Source organism: Cryptomeria japonica, chromosome 11, assembly GCF_030272615.1.
Source record: "Cryptomeria japonica chromosome 11, Sugi_1.0, whole genome shotgun sequence".
Taxonomy (NCBI): domain Eukaryota; kingdom Viridiplantae; phylum Streptophyta; class Pinopsida; order Cupressales; family Cupressaceae; genus Cryptomeria; species Cryptomeria japonica.
This window is the reverse complement of record NC_081415.1, coordinates 656339833-656358262: the sequence shown is the minus strand read 5'-3', so window position 1 is coordinate 656358262 and position 18430 is coordinate 656339833.

Here is an 18430-nt window from a genome sequence, read left to right as displayed (position 1 = left end):
GTATCCATAACAATGTCATAACGGGTCTTATGGTGTCCCAAGACACCATACGACCCCTATGGACAACATAGGACCCCTTAAGACACCAAATCATGTTGTTAGGGGTCATATGGTATCTTAAGGGGTCATATGGTGTCCCAATATTGTGTTCTATGACATCGTAAGACACAATATGACCCCTAATGACATGATTTGGTGTCTTAAGGGGTCCTATAGTGTCGTTAGGGGTCATATGGTGTCCATAGGGGTCATATGGTGTCTTGGGACACCATAGGACCCCTTAGGACACAATATGATAGCTTAGGACCCAAAGCGACCCAATATGGTGTCATTAGGGGTCATATGGTGTCGTAAGAGGTCATAAGGGTTCACGGGACACCATATGACCCCTAACGACACCATATAACCCCTTAAGACACCAAATCATGTCATTAGGGGTCATATTGGGTCCTAAGGGGTCGTAAGACACAATATGACCCCTACCGACATGATTTGGTGTCTTAAGGGGTCCTATGTTGTTGTTAGGGGTCATATGGTGTCCATATGGGTCATATGGTGTCTTGTGACACCATAGGACCCCTTAAGACACCAAATTGTGTCATTAGGGGTCATATTGTGTCCTAAGGGGTCATAAGATACAATATGACCCCTAACGACATGATTTGGTGTCTTAAGGGGTCCTATGGTGTCATTAGGAGTGATATGGTGTCCATAGGGGTCGTATGGTGTCTTGAGACACCATAGGACCCCTTAGGACACAATATGACCCCTTAGGACACAATATGACACAATAGGACCCCTTAAGACACCAAATTGTGTCGTTAGGGGTCATATTGTGTCCTAAGGGGTCGTAAGACACAATATGACCCCTAACGACATGATTTGGTGTCTTAAGGGGTCCTATGCTGTTGTTAGGGGTCATATGGTGTCTTATGACACCATTGGACCCCTTAAGACACCAAATTGTGTCGTTAGGGGTCATATTGTGTCCTAAGGGGTCGTAAGACACAATATGACCCCTAACGACATGATTTGGTGTCTTAAGGGGTCCTATGGTGTCATTTGGGGTCATATGGTGTCTTGGGACACCATAGGACCCCTTATGACACAATATGACCCCTTAGGACACAATATGACTCAAAGCGACCCAATATGGTGTCATTAGGGGTCATATGGTGTCCTAAGAGGTCATAAGGGTTCATGGAACACCATATGACCCCTAACAACATGATTTGGTGTCTTAAGGGGTCCTATGGTGTCGTTAGGGGTCATATGGTGTCCATAGGGGTCCTATGGTGTCTTGGGACACCATAGGACCCCTTAGGACACAATATGACCCAAAGCGACCCAATATGGTGTCATTAGGGGTCATATTGTGTCCTAAGAGGTCATAAGGGTTCACGGGACACCATATGACCCCCATGGACACCATATGACCCCTAACGACACCATAGGACCCCTTAAGACACCAAATCATGTTGTTAGGGGTCATATTGTGTCCTAAGGGGTCGTAGGACACAATATGACCCCTAACGACATGATTTGGTGTCTTAAGGGGTCCTATGTTGTCATTAGGGGTCATATGGTGTCCATAGGGATCATATGGTGTCTTGTGACACCATACGACCCCTGAAGACACCAAATTGTGTTGTTATGGGTCATATTGTGTCCTAAGGGGTTGTAAGACATAATATGACCCCTAACAACATGATTTGGTGTCTTAAGGGGTCCTATGGTGTCGTTAGGGGTCATATGGTGTCCATAGGGGTCATATGGTGTCTTGGGAGACCATAGGACCGCTTAGGACACAATATGACCCCTTAGGACTCAAAGCGACCCAATATGGTGTCATTAGGGGTAATATGGTGTCCTAAGAGGTCATAAGGGTTCATGGGACACCATATGACCCCTAACAACACCATATGACCCCTTAAGACACCAAATCATGTCGTTAGGGGTCATATTGTGTCCTAAGGGGTGGTACGACACAATATGACCCCTAACGACATGATTTGGTGTCTTAAGGGGTCCTATGTTGTCGTTAGGGGTCATATGGTGTCTATAGGGGTCATATGGTGTCTTGTGACACCATAGGACCCCTTAAGACACCAAATTGTGTCATTAGGGGTCATATTGTGTCCTAAGGGGTCGTAAGACATAATATGACCCCTAACGACATGATTTGGTGTCTTAAGGGGTCCCATGGTGTTGTTAGGGGTGATATGGTGTCCATAAGGGTCATATGGTGTGTTGGGACACCATAGGACCACTTAGGACAAAATATGACCCCTTAGGACACAATATGACACCATAGGACCCCTTAAGACACCAAATTGTATCGTTAGGGGTCATATTGAGTCCTAAGGGGTCGTAAGACACAATATGACCCCTAACGACATGAGTTGGTGTCTTAAGGGGTCCTATGTTGTCATTAGGGGCCATATGGTGTCCATAGGGGTCATATGGTGTCTTGTGACACCATAGGACCCCTTAAGACACCAAATTGTGTCGTTAGGGGTCATATTGTGTCCTAAGGGGTCGTAAGACACAATATGACCCCTAACAACATGATTTGGTTTCTTAAGGGGTCCTATGGTGTCATTAGGGGTCATATGGTGTCGTTAGGGGTCATATGGTGTCAATAGGGGTCATATGGTGTCTTGGGACACCATAGGAACTATTAGGACACAATAGGACCCCTTAGGACACAATATGACCCAAAGCGACCCAATATGGTGTCATTAGGTGTCATATGGTGTCCTAAGAGGTCATAAGGGTTCATAGGACATCATATTACCCCTTAGGACAACATATGACCCCTAACGACATGATTTGGTGTCTTAAGGGGTCATATGGTGTCCATAGGGGTCATATGGTGTCTTGGGACACGACAGGAACCCTTAGGACATAATATGACCTCTTAGAACACAGTATGACCCAAAGAGACCTAATATGGTGTCATTAGGGGTCATATGGTGTCCTAAGAGGTCATAAGGGTTCATGATACACCATCTGACCCATATGGACACCATATGACCCCTAGCGACACGATTTGGTGTCTTAAGACACAATAAGGGTTCATGGGTCGTAAGACACAATATGTCCCCTAACGACATGATTTTGTGTCTTAAGGGGTCATATGGTGTCCATAGGGGTCATATGGTGTCTTGTGACACCATAGGACCCTTTAAGACACCAAATTGTGTCGTTAGGGGTCATATTGTGTCCTAAGGGGTCCTATGGTGCCCCAAGACACCATATGACCCGTATGGACACCATATGACCCCTAACGACACCATAAGACCCCTTAAGACATCAAATCATGTAGTTAGGGGTCATATGGTGTCCTAGGTGGTCATATGGTGTCCCATGAACTCTTATGACCTCTTAGGACACCATATGACCCCTAATGACACTATATTGGGTCGCTTTGGGTCATATTGTGTCCTTAGGGTTCATATTGTGTCCTAAGGGGTCCTATTGTGTCCCAAGACACCATATGACCCCTATGGACACCATATGACTGCTAACGACACTATAGGACCCCTTAAGACACCAAATCATGTCATTAGGGGTCATATTGTGTCTTACGACCCCTTAGGATACAATATGACCCCTAACGACACAATTTGGGATCTTAAGGGGTCCTATGGTGTCACAAGACACCATATGACCCCCAACGACACCATAAGACCCCTTAAGACACCAAATCATATCGTTAGAGGTCATATTGTGTCTTACGACCCCTTAGGACACAATATGACCCCTAACGACACAATTTGGTGTCTTATGGGGTCCTATGGTGTCACAAGACACCATATGACCCCTATGGACACCATATGACCCCTAACAACACCATAGGACCCCTTAAGACACCAAATCATGTCGTTAGGGGACATATTGTGTCTTACGACCCATGAACCCTTATTGTGTCTTAAGACACCAAATCATGTCGCTAGGGGTCATATGGTGTCCATATGGGTCATATGGTGTATCATGAACCCTTATGACCTCTTAGGACACCATATGACCCCTAATGACACCATATTAGGTCTCTTTGGGTCATATTGTGTTCTAAGAGGTCATATTGTGTCCTAAGGGTTCCTGTCGTGTCCCAAGACACCATATGACCCCTATGGACACCATATGACCCCTTAAGACACCAAATCATGTCGTTAGGGGTCATATGGTGTCCTAAGGGGTAATATGATTCCCTATGAACCCTTATGACCTCTTAGGACACCATATGACCCCTAATGACACCATATTGGGTCGCTTTGGGTCATATTGTGTCCTAAGGGGTCCTATTGTGTCCTAATAGGTCCTATGGTGTCCCAAGACACCATATGACCTCTATGGACACCATATGACCCCTAACGACACCATATGACCCCTAATGACACCATAGGACCCCTTAAGAAACCAAATCATGTTGTTAGGGGTCATATTGTGTCTTACAACCCCTTAGGACACAATATGACCCCTAACGACATAATTTGGTGTCTTAAGGGGTCCTATGGTGTCACAAGACACCATATGAACCCTATGGACACCATATGGCCCCTAATGACAACATAGGACCCCTTAAGACACCAACTCATGTCATTAGGGGTCATATTGTGTCTTACGACCCCTTAGGACACAATATGACCCCTAACGATACAATTTGGTGTCTTAAGGGGTCCTATGGTGTCATATTGTGTCCTAAGGGGTCATATTTTGTCCTAAGTGGTCCTATGGTGTCCCAACACACCATATGACCCTTATGGACACCATATCACCCCTAACAACACCATGGGACCCCTTAAGACACCAAATCATGTCGTTAGGGGTCATATTATGTCTTACGACCCCTTAGGACACAATATGACCCCTAATGACACAATTTGGTGTCTTAAGGGGTCCTATGGTGTCACAAGACACCATATGACCCCTATAGACACCATATGACCCCTAACGACAACATAGGACCCCTTAAGACACCAAATCATGTCGTTAGGGGTCATATTGTGTCATACCACCCCTTAGGACACAATATGACCCCTAACGACATGATTTGGTGTCTTAAGGGGTCATGTGGTGTTGTTAGGGGTCATATGGTGTCCCATGAACCCTTATGACCTCTTAGGACACCATATTACCCCTAATGACACCATATTGGGTCGCTTTGAGTCCTAAGGGGTCATATTGTGTCCTAAGTGGTCCTATGGTCTCCCAAGACACCATATGACCCCCATGGACACCATATGACCCCTAACGACACCATAGGACCCCTTAAGACACCAAATCATGTTGTTAGGGGTCATATTATGTCTTACAACCCCTTAGGACACAATATGACCCATAATGACACAATTTGGTGTCTTCAGGGGTCGTATGGTGTCACAAGACACCATATGATCCCTATGGACACCATATGACCCCTAATGACAACATAGGACCCCCTAAGACACCAAATCATGTCGTTAGGGGTCATATTGTGTCCTAAAACCCCTTAGGACACAATATGACCCCTAACAACATGATTTGGTTTCCTCAGGGGTCCTATGGTGTCGTTAGGGGTCATATGGTGTCCATGGGGGTCATATGGTGTCCCATGAACCCTTATGACCTCTTAGGACACAATATGACCCCTAATGACACCATATTGGGTTGCTTTGGGTCATATTGTGTCCTAAGGGGTCATATTGTGTCCTAAGGGGTCCTATGGTGTCCCAAGACACCATAGGACCCCTATGGACACCATATGACCCCTAACGACACCATAGGACCCCTTTAGACACCAAATCATGTCGTTAGGGGTCATATGGTGTTCCATGAACCCTTATGACCTCTTAGGACACCATATGACCCCTAATGACACCATATTGGGTCGCTTTGAGTCATATTGTGTCCTAAGGGGTCATATTGTGTCATAAGGGGTCCTATGGTGTCCCAAGACACCATATGACCCCAAATGACACCATAGGACCCCTTAAGACACCAAATCATGTCGTTAGGGGTCATATTGTGTCTTACAACCCCTTAGGACACAATATGACCCCTAACGGCACAATTTGGTGTCTTAAGGGGTCCAATGGTGTCATAAGACACCATATGACCCCTAACAACAGCATAGGACCCCTTAAGACACCAAATCATGTCATTAGGGGTCATATTGTGTCTTACAACCCCTTAGGACACAATATGACCCCTAACGACACAATTTGGTGTCTTAAGGGGTCCTATTGTGTCATATTATGTCCTAAGGGGTCATATTGTGTCGTTAGGGGTCATAAGGGGTCTTATGGTGTCGTTGGGGGTCATATGGTGTCTTGTGACACCATAGGACCCCTTAAGACCCCAAATTGTGTCGTTAGGGGTCATATTGTATCCTAAGGGGTCGTAAGACACAATATGACCCCTAATGACAACATAGGACCCCTTAGGACACAATATGACCCGTAATGACACCATATGACCCCTAACAACAACATAGGACCCCTTAGGACACAATATGACCCCTTAGGACACAATATGACCCAAAGCGACCCAATATGGTGTCATTAGGGGTCATATGGTGTCCTAAGAGGTCATAAGGGTTCATAGGACACCATATGACCCCTTAGGATACCATATGACCCCTAATGACATGATTTGGTGTCTTAAGGGGTCCTATGGTGTCGTTAGGGGTCATATGGTGTCCATAGTAGTCATATGGTGTCTTGGGACACCACAGGACCCCTTAGGACACAATATGACCCAAAGCAACCTAATATGGTGTCATTAGGGGTCATATGGTGTCGTAAGAAGTCATAAGGGTTCATAGGACACCATATGACCCCTATGGACACCATATGACCACTAACGACACCATAGGACCCCTTAAGACACCAAATCATGTCATCGTAAGACACAATATGACCCCTAACAACATGATTTGGTGTCTTAAGGGGCCCTATTTTGTCGTTAGGGGTCATATGGTGTCCATAGGAGTCATATGGTGTCTTGTGACACCATAGGACCCCTTAAGACACCACATTGTGTCGTTAGAGGTCATATTGTCTCCTAAGGGGTCATAAGACACAATATGACCTCTAATGACATGATTTGGTGTCTTAAGGGGTCTTATGGTGTCATTGGGGGTCATATGGTGTCCATAGGGGTCATATGGTGTCTTGTGACACCATAGGACCCCTTAAGACACCAAATTGTGTCGTTAGGGGTCATATGGTGTCCTAAGGGGTTGTAAGACACAATATGACCCCTAACGACATGATTTGGTGTCTTAATGGGTCCTATGGTGTCGTTAGGGGTCATATGGTGTCCATAGGGGTCATATGGTGTCTTGGGACACCATAGGACCCCTTAGGACACTATATGACCCCTTAGGACACAATATGACCCAAAGCGACCCAATATGGTGTCATTAGGGGTCATATGGTGTCCTACAAGGTCATAAGGGTTCATGGGACACCATATGTGCCCTTAGGACACCATATGACCCCTAACTACATGATATGGTGTCTTAAGGGGTCATATGGTGTCATTAGGGGTGATATGGTGTCCATAGGGGTCATATGGTGTGTTGGGACACCACATGACCCCTTAGGACACAATATGACCCAAAGAAACCTAATATGGTGTCATTAGGGGTCATATGGTGTCCGAAGAGGTCATAAGGGTTCATGGGACACCATATGACCCCTATGGACACCATATGACCCCTAACGATACCATAGAACCCCTTAAGACACCAAATCATGTCGTTAGGGGTCATATTGTGTCTTACAGGGTTGTAAGACACAATATGACCCCTAATGACATGATTTGGTGTCTTAAGGGGTTCTATGGTATCGTTAGGGGTCATATGGTGTCCATAGGGGTCATATGGTGTCTTGTGACACCATAGGACCCCTTAAGACACCAAATTGTGTAATTAGGGTTCATATTGTGTCCTAAGGGGTCGTAAGACACAATATGACCTCTAACGACATGATTTGGTGTCTTAAGGGGTCTTATGGTGTCGTTGGGGGTCATATGGTGTCCATAGGGGTCATATGGTGTCTTGTGACACCATAGGACCCCTTAAGACACCAAATTGTGTCGTTATGGGTCATATTGTGTCCTAAGGGGTCGTAAGACACAATATGACCCCTAACGACATGATTTGGTGTCTTAAGGGGTCTTATGGTGTTGTTAGGGGTCATATGGTGTCCATAGGAGTCATATGATGTCTTGGGACACCATAGGACCCCTTAGGGCACAATATGACCCCTTAGGACACAATATGACCCAAAGCAACCCAATATGATGTCATTAGGGTTCATATGGTGTCCTAAGAGGTCATAAGGGTTCATGGGACACCATATGACCCCTTAGGACACTATATGACCCCTAACTACATGATTTGGTGTCTTAAGGGGTCCTATGGTGTTGTTAGGGGTCATATGGTGTCCATAGGGGTCATATGGTGTCTTGGGACACCATAGGACCCCTTAGGACACAATATGACCCAAATCAACCCAATATGGTGTCATTAAGGGTCATATGGTGTCCTAAGAGGCCATAAGGGTTCATGGGACACCATATGACCCCTTAGGACACCATATGACCCCTAACGACAATATAGGACCCCTTAAGACACCAAATCATGTCGTTAGGGGTCATATTGTGTCTTACGATGCCTTAGGAAACAATATGACCCCTAATGACACAATTTGGTGTCTTAAGGGGTCCTATGGGGTCATATGGTGTCCTAAGGGGTCATATGGTGTCCCATGAACCCTTATGACCTCTTAGGACACCGTATGACCCCTAATGACACCATATTGGGTCGCTTTGGGTCATATTGTGTCCTAAGGGGTCCAATGGTGTCCCAAGACACCATATGACCCCTAACGACACTATAGGACCCCTTAAGACACCAAATCATGTTGTTAGGGGTCATATGGTGTCCATAGGGGTCTCTCTCTCTCTCCCCCTCCCTCTCCTCCTCTCTCTCTCTCTCTCTCCCTCTCCTCCTCCTCTCTCTCTCCCTCCCTCTCCTCCTCCTCTCTCTCTCTCTCTCTCTCCCCCTCTCCTCCTATCTCTCTCTCTCCATCTCCTCCTCTCTCTCTAAAATATGACATAAAATCCGATATCCGATTTAATTAGATATTGGATTTCTGCCATGTGGCAGTTTACTAAATAAATGGCGGCAACGGGAAATTTTTTGGGGACCACAAATTTTTGTACTAAGATTGAATATCCGATAAAATCGGATATCAGATTTTATCGGATATCCGATTTTAGTACAAAAAACCAAGAAAAAAAGGGTTTGTGGGCAATTATGTAGATTCCAACGGCCCATGGTCTGCATATTCTATTTTCTGTCAAGGATCATGGGTTTTCAGATAGCTAGAGACAAATTTGTGCTTTTGGGAGATTCTTAAAGTGAAAACTTACATTGTCAATCACGAAGGAGCATATGTGTGGAGGGAAATGGGGAGTAGTAGTCGTCGGAAGTCTAAACGCAAAAGAAAACTTTCAAATGACCAAATTGAAGTGTATAGAGAAAGAGATAGAGAATTTCATAGGAGGAGAAGACAAGGTATGTTAAATATTGCTAATGTTACTTCAACTAATGAGGAAAATGAATTTAATCATGTGCCACAAGTTATTGAAAATGAAAATGTAGATTTTGAAAGTGAAAATATTGAAAATTTTGAAAATGTTGAAAGTGATAATGAAAATGCTCAACATGTGGAAAATTTTGACATAGGAGGTGAAAATGTGGAAAACTTTAACGTTGAAGGTGGAATTTCTCAACCAAGTGAACCATATGTAACACCTAATTACTTTAGAAATGAAGACCCTCTCATGGATGAAAGACAAATTCCAAATCCAAGACCTTCAAGAACCCCAAAATGGTTATTTGAAATCGATGAGAATATTATTGCGAATCTTGAAGGCAAGAGGTCAACAAGAACCGTTCGGTTGTGGGCTACACAAATTTTCAACCAAAATTTTAGCAATAAGACATTGACCGAGCAATGCCAACTCTTTTTTCAATTGCTAAAGATGATAAAGATGAGACCATTCCTAAACAAATTGAAGATTCGTATGAACAAGAAGATGGAGAGAAATTCTATTATTACAAAAAATCTATTTGATGCTCTCAATTCTATTGGAAAGAATACCAAAGAAAGAGATAAGAGAGCCGCTTGAAGAGTGATTACAACCTCCTTAGTAAGCCATCAATTGAGGAAGGCTTGTCAAATGAGACAAACTTGTGTTGATTTTAACATAAACCGTAAAACTTTGGATAGAGCACTTGCACGAAGACAAAGACTTGACGATCCACTTCAACAAGATACATGGGCATTTGGTGGGAGGCTTCCACGTGTTGATAGAAAGTTGACTGACAATGTGAAGGAAGAGATTCAACAATTTTGGCACTCTAATTCTAGAGTGTTACCCAATGTAAAGGACATTTTGAAATTAAGAATTGGCAACCGAGACCGCACACCGCATCCCAAACATTTCTTGGAATGAAGCCAAACAATGTTGTACAATTTTTTTTGTGAATTACATCCAACTTTGCAAATATCACAAAGGGCCTTTGAATCTTTGAAACCATTTTATTGTGTTCCTCTTAACATTCACAATACCTATTGTTGCAAGTACCATTTGGAGTTTTCAGTGGTTGGATCAACAGTTCAAGATGTGTAAGAACTCTTTCCCGATTGGCACTATTGTATCGGTGGTTGATTTTGCAGAGAACTATATATTGCAACCACAGAATGAGGTACAGTCTCAGTACTACAATTCAGTCTAGATTGCTATTTTTGTTCACATTACATATAGACATGATCCTGATAGTACAAAAGAGGATAGGAAGATAATCAGGGAGTATCATTTTTATATGAGAGATGATAGATCACACTCCTCCGAGTATGTGCAACATTCTTTCGAGAATTTTTTTGAGTTCTTGCATGAGAAAGATATTGCAATTGACCGACATATAATATGGTCAAATAACTAAATAGGTCAATTCAAGAATGCCCGTATGTTTTATTGGTTGAGTAGAATGCATGTGGAGAGGCGTATACCTCATATTTGGTGTTTTTTTGAGGCAGGGCATGGGAAGGGAGAGCATGATGGAGCAGGTGCATGTTTGAAGAGAGCTCTAGTTAAGGAGCAATTGAGGATTTCAGGTGCAAATTTATCTGATGCACCTTCTATTGTTGATTGGTTTAGTTCAACATTGTCACATAGAGGTAATCTTGATTCAGCAGTGAGCAGATTCTTTTGGTTGGTTGAGGAGGGAACAGTGGGAGATAGATTGGATTGTCAAACAATTAAAGATTCTTCAAAGATGCTTTCATTTCTCGACTCAGATGCAAGTACATCGACCATTTGGACACAAGCGTTGGCTTGTTTTTGTCAAAGTTGTGTTCAGTGTGATTGGGATCAGTGCGAGTCAAGTGAGTGGGTTGATATGTGGGTTCCCCACTATCTAACTCCTTTATCTCAAACAATATCCTTGTCAAATGATGACATGGAAAGTTCACTTGAGTATGATCATCTATCAGATCTTGTACAACTAGGACATGTTTTTGCAGTTATTGCACTGCAAGGGAATGAAGAGAGATTAGAATATTGGTTGGCACGATGTGTACAGGGAAAACAAAAGATAACACAACCAGTGACAGATGATGACGGGTTCACATATCCTACAGGTTCAGTTGTTGTTGTGGGAACTTGTTTGCGAACATACTGTTGGTAAATAGATTTGTCTTTCGTTATCTAATTAAATTATAGTAGTGTGAAACACAAGAAAATAGACAAAATCTTCTACCAAGCAGTTGGAAAATCATTTAATTGATTAACCTTTGAATTTAGGTACAGCTCCCTCTAGTAAATATTCATTCGGCTCCAAATTACATACAATCAATGGAATGCTTTTCACCAGAAAGAACTTAAAGGCAATTGCATACACCAGTCAATACAAAATGAATGCAAGTAATGATTCATATATAACCTTTTATATAAATCCGACAGACTTCATAAGATCACTAAAACAAAATGAAAAAGCCCTCAGAGATGAACTTAGCCAATAGTTTTCTGTACATATAGAAAGTATAACAACCCCTTCCTCAAAATAGACTTACACAGAAATCAAACTTTGAAATCAAACACACAGATTTGAGACTGAAAATAGCTGTTAAAAAGATTCACATTCACAGATGATCCTCAACTTCCTTCATACACAAAAAATGTATTTAGCTAGTTTTAAAGATAGTCTTTTTAAAAAACTTAGCCAACCCATTCAAAGTTATTACATCAGATACTTATAGGTCACCAGACCCAAGTCTTTTTAACCAAAGTAAAATTAACTCCTAAGAGTTAATGAAAATCAACCCTAACAACAATAACCGAATTTTAAAGAAAATAACTAGGCTTGTTGGCAAACAAATGCCAGCAACACTAGTCATGCAGTCTACTCTGTTTCGATGTGATCGCTCAGGTTAGTGTCTTGAACAGACACCATCACCGCCTTGGCCACGCTCCACTCTCGGTGTACTTTTGAAAACTTCTGAATTACCATTACGTGTGGCAAACTGATATGAATAACACTCTAATTCTAGAGCTCCTTCTTCCTCTTCGCCATTTGCACTTTATCTCTGTGAGAATCCAGATGATCAAGGCAAACGGTGAGCATTGATTCCACCTTAGAGATCCCTGTAAAATCTTCCACAAAATAGGATTTCTCCATCTTGATCTATCTGATGTGGCTGCTGACTTGGTTAATCATCTCCGTGGTGTCCTCTAGAGTTTCACCATCTTCCTTAAGTAGTTGAACATCCACATAGCGTAAGTCCTTCTGCATGGTCGCCCTCAAGGCTGTTAATTCACCACGCAGGCTGGTTGACTCGTTATAACCCTGCTCAATAATCTGATTGCGCCACTCAATACTCTCCTTGCAAATGAACATGACATCTTCATTCAAACCTGACACTTGGTTTTCAGCTAGAAAGTTCATTAGCCCATAACATTGAATATCCTGCATCTACTTCAAAATCACAGCCCATTTAGATTTCTCCTTCTGCCATGAGACCAAGTCAGAATCTAAGGCTTTTGTAACCTCATTAGCATCCTTAAAAATTTGGACCAAGTCGGTTATGTAATTTGTTGCCTGGCACATGATTGTGGTGAGCCATTCTGAGAAAACTTCAGCTATCATCCTGTTCCATTGAACCTCATCCAGGAACTTTTGATTGCTAGGTGACTTTGGACTAAAAGGGCCTGAATGTTGGGACAATGGCAATGGGTTGTTCTGCAAAGCATGGATATATTGAGCCATTTGTGTTAAACTTTGTTTCAACTCAGCCTTGTCTCACTCATCCTTCTAGGTACGGGAGATGATTCGTTTATTGGAAGTCTCCAAGTGCTTAACATCCATGGCTCTGGTTTCTATTCCCAAATCTATTCATTCAATAACATAATCTGCCTCTAAAGCCATAGCAGCATCTTTGTTACGCTTGGGTCTAGCAATATCTACAGTCCAATGCTTCATATTTTCATCAAAGCCAATCATTGCCTCTATTTTTAACATTTTGGATTTTGTAGACCTTCCTAGACATTTACTTACGACGTCCTCCATTGATACTGAAATCGGAACTACATTCCTTTTCCTAGTGATGGAATCATTTAGCCATTTTGGTGCTAGGGTTAGCTCTTTTGAAGGTATAGATGGAAGCCCTGCTGAGGAGGGAGACGTGGTATGGTCTATATGAGACTAGATCTCAAGTGTTCCTGAGTCCTGAAAAATAGATCTGTTAACTCGACCAACAACAGAAAGCTCAACCCTGATGTTATGTTTCTCCTCCTTAATCCTTCCCTGTGCTTTTCCTGCATCAGAAATGGGAATGTTAGTCACAACAGAAATTTTACTTGCAGTACTCCTCTTCTCATTTTTTCTTCTTGAGCTGGTGACTCGTGCTGGGTGAAAACAGTGACCCCTAAGCCAATTTTCTATCCTTCGGATTACACCCAAAGTGCGTGTCTGAACAGTGCTGCCCATCTTCTTGTTCCAATCTATTTCCCAAAGAGGTTCATCATGAACCCGCTTCATAAACTCGGAATCAAGTGTGTCCTCATCATCGCCGGTGACATCTAAGGTATCCATGGGTAACTTCATATCATGAATTTGCTTCAAAGTTAGTCTTTACCAACTCCTTCTTCGTAGTTCAAATTCATCCCGGCAACCCTCCCAATAATTTTCCAACTGAGGAACATGTTGATCAGGCACCGCTTTCTTTACATACTGAGCAATAAAACCCCTAATGTCAAAGTTATCCCTCTTTACAAAGGACTTCAAATGGAACCTTTTAAATTCAAGTTCAAGGTTCAATGCATCGGAAACTGATCTACAACTATAATGTCCTAAATCAATGGGGAAAATCCCACTTGTGTCGGAATCCTCACCATAATCTTTGGCAACGTAAGCAAGCTATCTAGATACTTTGATCAATATGCAAGATTCTGAGACGTACCTAGAAAGTCTAAAGGGTTGACCCTTAAATCCTCCAACTCTTAAATAAGTGAAATGGCTGAATTGTATGAAGAAACTGCCATATATGTTGACGAGTTCAACTGCTTCTGTCGACATTCTTCTATGCAAATTTCCCTATAGCTCAACGGTCAGCCTTCTAGCAAAAACATCATTCCAACAAAGATAATCATCAACATGCCCTTTCAAAGTTAAACTAGGATGATAATCATAAATCCTCATGCCTTGAACCCATTTTACATGTGACAACCCTGACCACTCTCTAACACAGGCAAGCAAGTATAGAAGATAGGATGACATATAAAAATTGGACATTCCAAGATAATTACTCAGACCCTCATGTAATCTTTCCGCAATAACAGTTCCCCAATCAATGAACCGATCTCTATCCAGAGTAACCTAGATGAAGAAATACATCCAATCTTCCCAGTAAAAAGAGTGAGAATTGCCCTTCACCCTGCTCAACAGTATGACTAAATTTCAGATTGCTGGAATTAAATGTTCACGAGTTAAAGGTCTCGGTAGCCTTGAGCCCCCTTTTTGGAATTTTACAAGCTAATTCTAGGCAATCATTGTTCTATAATATTGCTTCTTCTCAGAGAAGATCTCATAAGATTTACCAATGGTCCAGTCTTCATAGGGTTCTCAATGTAGAATACCCATAGCTGCCATTACTGTCTGTCTGTCAATAGACAACAAGACTTCACCATCATTTCTCCTTATGCACCTATTACCCTTGTCATAATGATTCATGCATTCTAAGACTAACTCTGGGCAGGGAGCAATAGTGGGGAAGGCGGTGACTTCTAATAATCCGCTCTGAGCCACATCTTTCATCATATCTGCGGTTGAATTATTTACTCTCTCTAGAAAAACCTCTAAATCTAGTTGAACCAGGGCTGTGTCACCCAACTCCCGTAAAGAGCTTACAAGGGAAGACGAGCTCACCAATTTGGGTAAAACAGGTCTCATATTTTGGTTCGTGGTTTTCCCCAAATCAATCCCAGGGGAAGAAGGAAATTGAAAACAAATACAAGCAGCTAAAGAACACCTAGATCTTTTAAAACAAACTGCAACAATTTAGAAAATTGTTGAACATACCTTCCTCTTCTCTGTGTAACCCTCTATCGCTGCCTAATATTCCCGCTCTGTGAACTCTTCTCAAAATCTTCTCATGAAAATAATAATTCTGATGAGACAACTTCTCAGTTTTAAAGCGGAGAAAATCTTACCCATCATTACTAAAGCTGCTTTCATTACTTCTTGTTTGTGTGAAGTTACTTTGAAATGATTACGCTAAGGTACGCCTTAACCCTTAAGTCACTTATCTTCTGACATAGCCGATCTTCACACATACTTGCCATAAATGGTAGATTTCAAATTATTAGAAAAATAATATTCCTTCCCTCGGTGGCCGTCTATCGTGTTCTGAAAGTCCGGGCCAACATCATGTGGCATGTCACTCACCTTCCAAAGAACCTAAACATAAAACTTAGAGCCTTGCGCAACAATCACAAAAAGACATTGACATGACAAATGTTGAACTTGAACCTTGAACCCAAAAAGGTTCAAGTTCAAGGTTCAAAGAATGCGAAATGCCGACAAGACTAGCAAAGCTTAAAGTTGCACGGAGAAGAAAGACACTTGAAACAACGCCCGTTGAATTTTGAACCTTGAACCAAAAAGGTTCAAGTTCAAGTTCAACGCAGTGAAACCTAACAAGGACCGAATGACAAGAGCAAAATTTAAGCAAGTTCTTGACTGATGAACTATACAAGCACGACTTCTTATAGGGACGCATATGGAATGAAAATTGTATATGGGCCCAATAGTGGCTTTGCATGGGGACTGGGTGTCGTAAGATACGAAGCAATGAATCACAAAATCTCTGGTTTCGCAGCATAACTGAGTAAGGATTGACCTACAACAAAAATGGACACACCTAAACTATCATGACAAACAAATATGTACAAGCTAATAGGGGATGCCTGTTCACAATTGATACAATTTTAAATCCTGCCCATTATAAGACAAGGGAAGCTCAAAACCATCCTAATAAGCAAGTTTAAAAGAATTGGGCCCTTTTACCTCGTATATCACATAATATCCCTTCCACAACGACTCAAATTTACCATGAGCACCTTTCAGTTCTCTTCTTTTAAGTTTAAAAGAATTGGGCCCTTTTACCTCGTATATCACATAATATCCCTTCCACAATGACTCAAATTTACCATGAGCACCTTTCAGTTCTCTTCTTTTGTCCCATAATAACACTAGATCTCCTTTCATGAACTTCCTAGGCCTTGCCTTCTGATCAAAAATATTTTTAACCCTCATCTGATGATCTGTGATCCTGTCAACCAACTTTTCTCTTTCTTCTTCAATTTTAGTTAAGTACATGATTCATTTTTCAAGAGAGCTCTGGAAAAATGCATCTCCTATTACCGACTGCAGTTTAGAAGCCGCTAATTCTAAAGGAAGAGAGATTTGCGTGCCAATACCATAATCCAGTTCAAATGGTGACATCCCTATGGCCCATTTTGGTGAAGTTCGATCCACCCACAGTGCTTCATGTAGCTTCTTATGCCAATCCCTGAAATTTTCACTGACTAACTTCCTCATAATATTGATCAAGTTCTTGTTACTTGATTCTGCTTGACGTTACCCTACGGATAATAATTAGAAGCATGTGCCAGAGCAATCCCATGATCATAACAAAATAAGCTCAGTTCTGATGAAGAAAAATTTGATGCATTATCTATGACTATTTTCTGAGGAACTCGAAACCTGACAAGAATATTCTCCTTAAGGAATGTACACACAATTTCTGAGGTAGTTTTTCTTACAGGGATAACTTCCACCCATTTAGTGAAATAATCCATCGCCGTTAATATGTGAGTGTTCCCCGCACTAGAACTAGGATTCAAAGGACCAATAAAATCTAGTCCCCACTGCTTAAATGGTTCTTCAGTCACCACGGGTCTTAAAGGCAAGGCGGCCAACTGGGGTTTATCAGTAAATAGCTTGCACTTCTCACATCTTGCTACCCAAGTGTATGCATCCCGGAACATCCCTGGCCAATAATAACAATTTCTCAAGATTTTGTATGTGGTAACCATAGAGGAAAAGTGACCCCCGCAGGCTTCATTATGGAAAGTTTTCAGTAGAGCTTCCTGGTGCAGTTTATCCACACACCGAAGGAAAGTGCCATCTAACCCCTTTTTATACAATATGTTATTTGTGATAACATACTTTGCAGCCTTCAACCTTAGATTTCATTTTTCTCTAGGAGAAAGATGGTCTGGACAATCCCCATACGTAAGATGATACACCACGTTAGTGAACCAAGAATCTTGATGATCAACGTACAAGGTTAAAGCTAAATTGTTGTCCTCTTTGGACTCATTTTTCACCGTCAGTCTACAGAGGCCTTTTCCTCTGACTAGTTTAGTGGGCTTAATATCTAAATTGAATTCCTGTATCTTGGAAACCCAAGATGCTCTATTGTTGACGCCAACATCTTGTTGAGTTAAAACATCCTTTACTGCAGAATTGGGAACAAAAACAATCACATGCGAGTGAAGTATATAATACCTGAACTGTTTCACGGCTTTAACCACCGCATAAGCTTGCTTCTCTATCTATGAATACTTCAACTCATGCTTCTTCAGGGGAACACTCATAAATGAAATCAACACTTCCTCATTACCTTCCCCTTTTTGAACCAAAATCCCAGACATAGTATGGTCTGATGCATAGCAATAAATAATAAAATCTCTATTAAAGTCTGGATTTACTAGGGTTGGCGCATGTGCAATTGCCTTCTTAATCTCTATGAAAGCTTTTCTGCCAGCTTCATTCCACTTAAAAGCTACCTTCTCACTCATCATATTC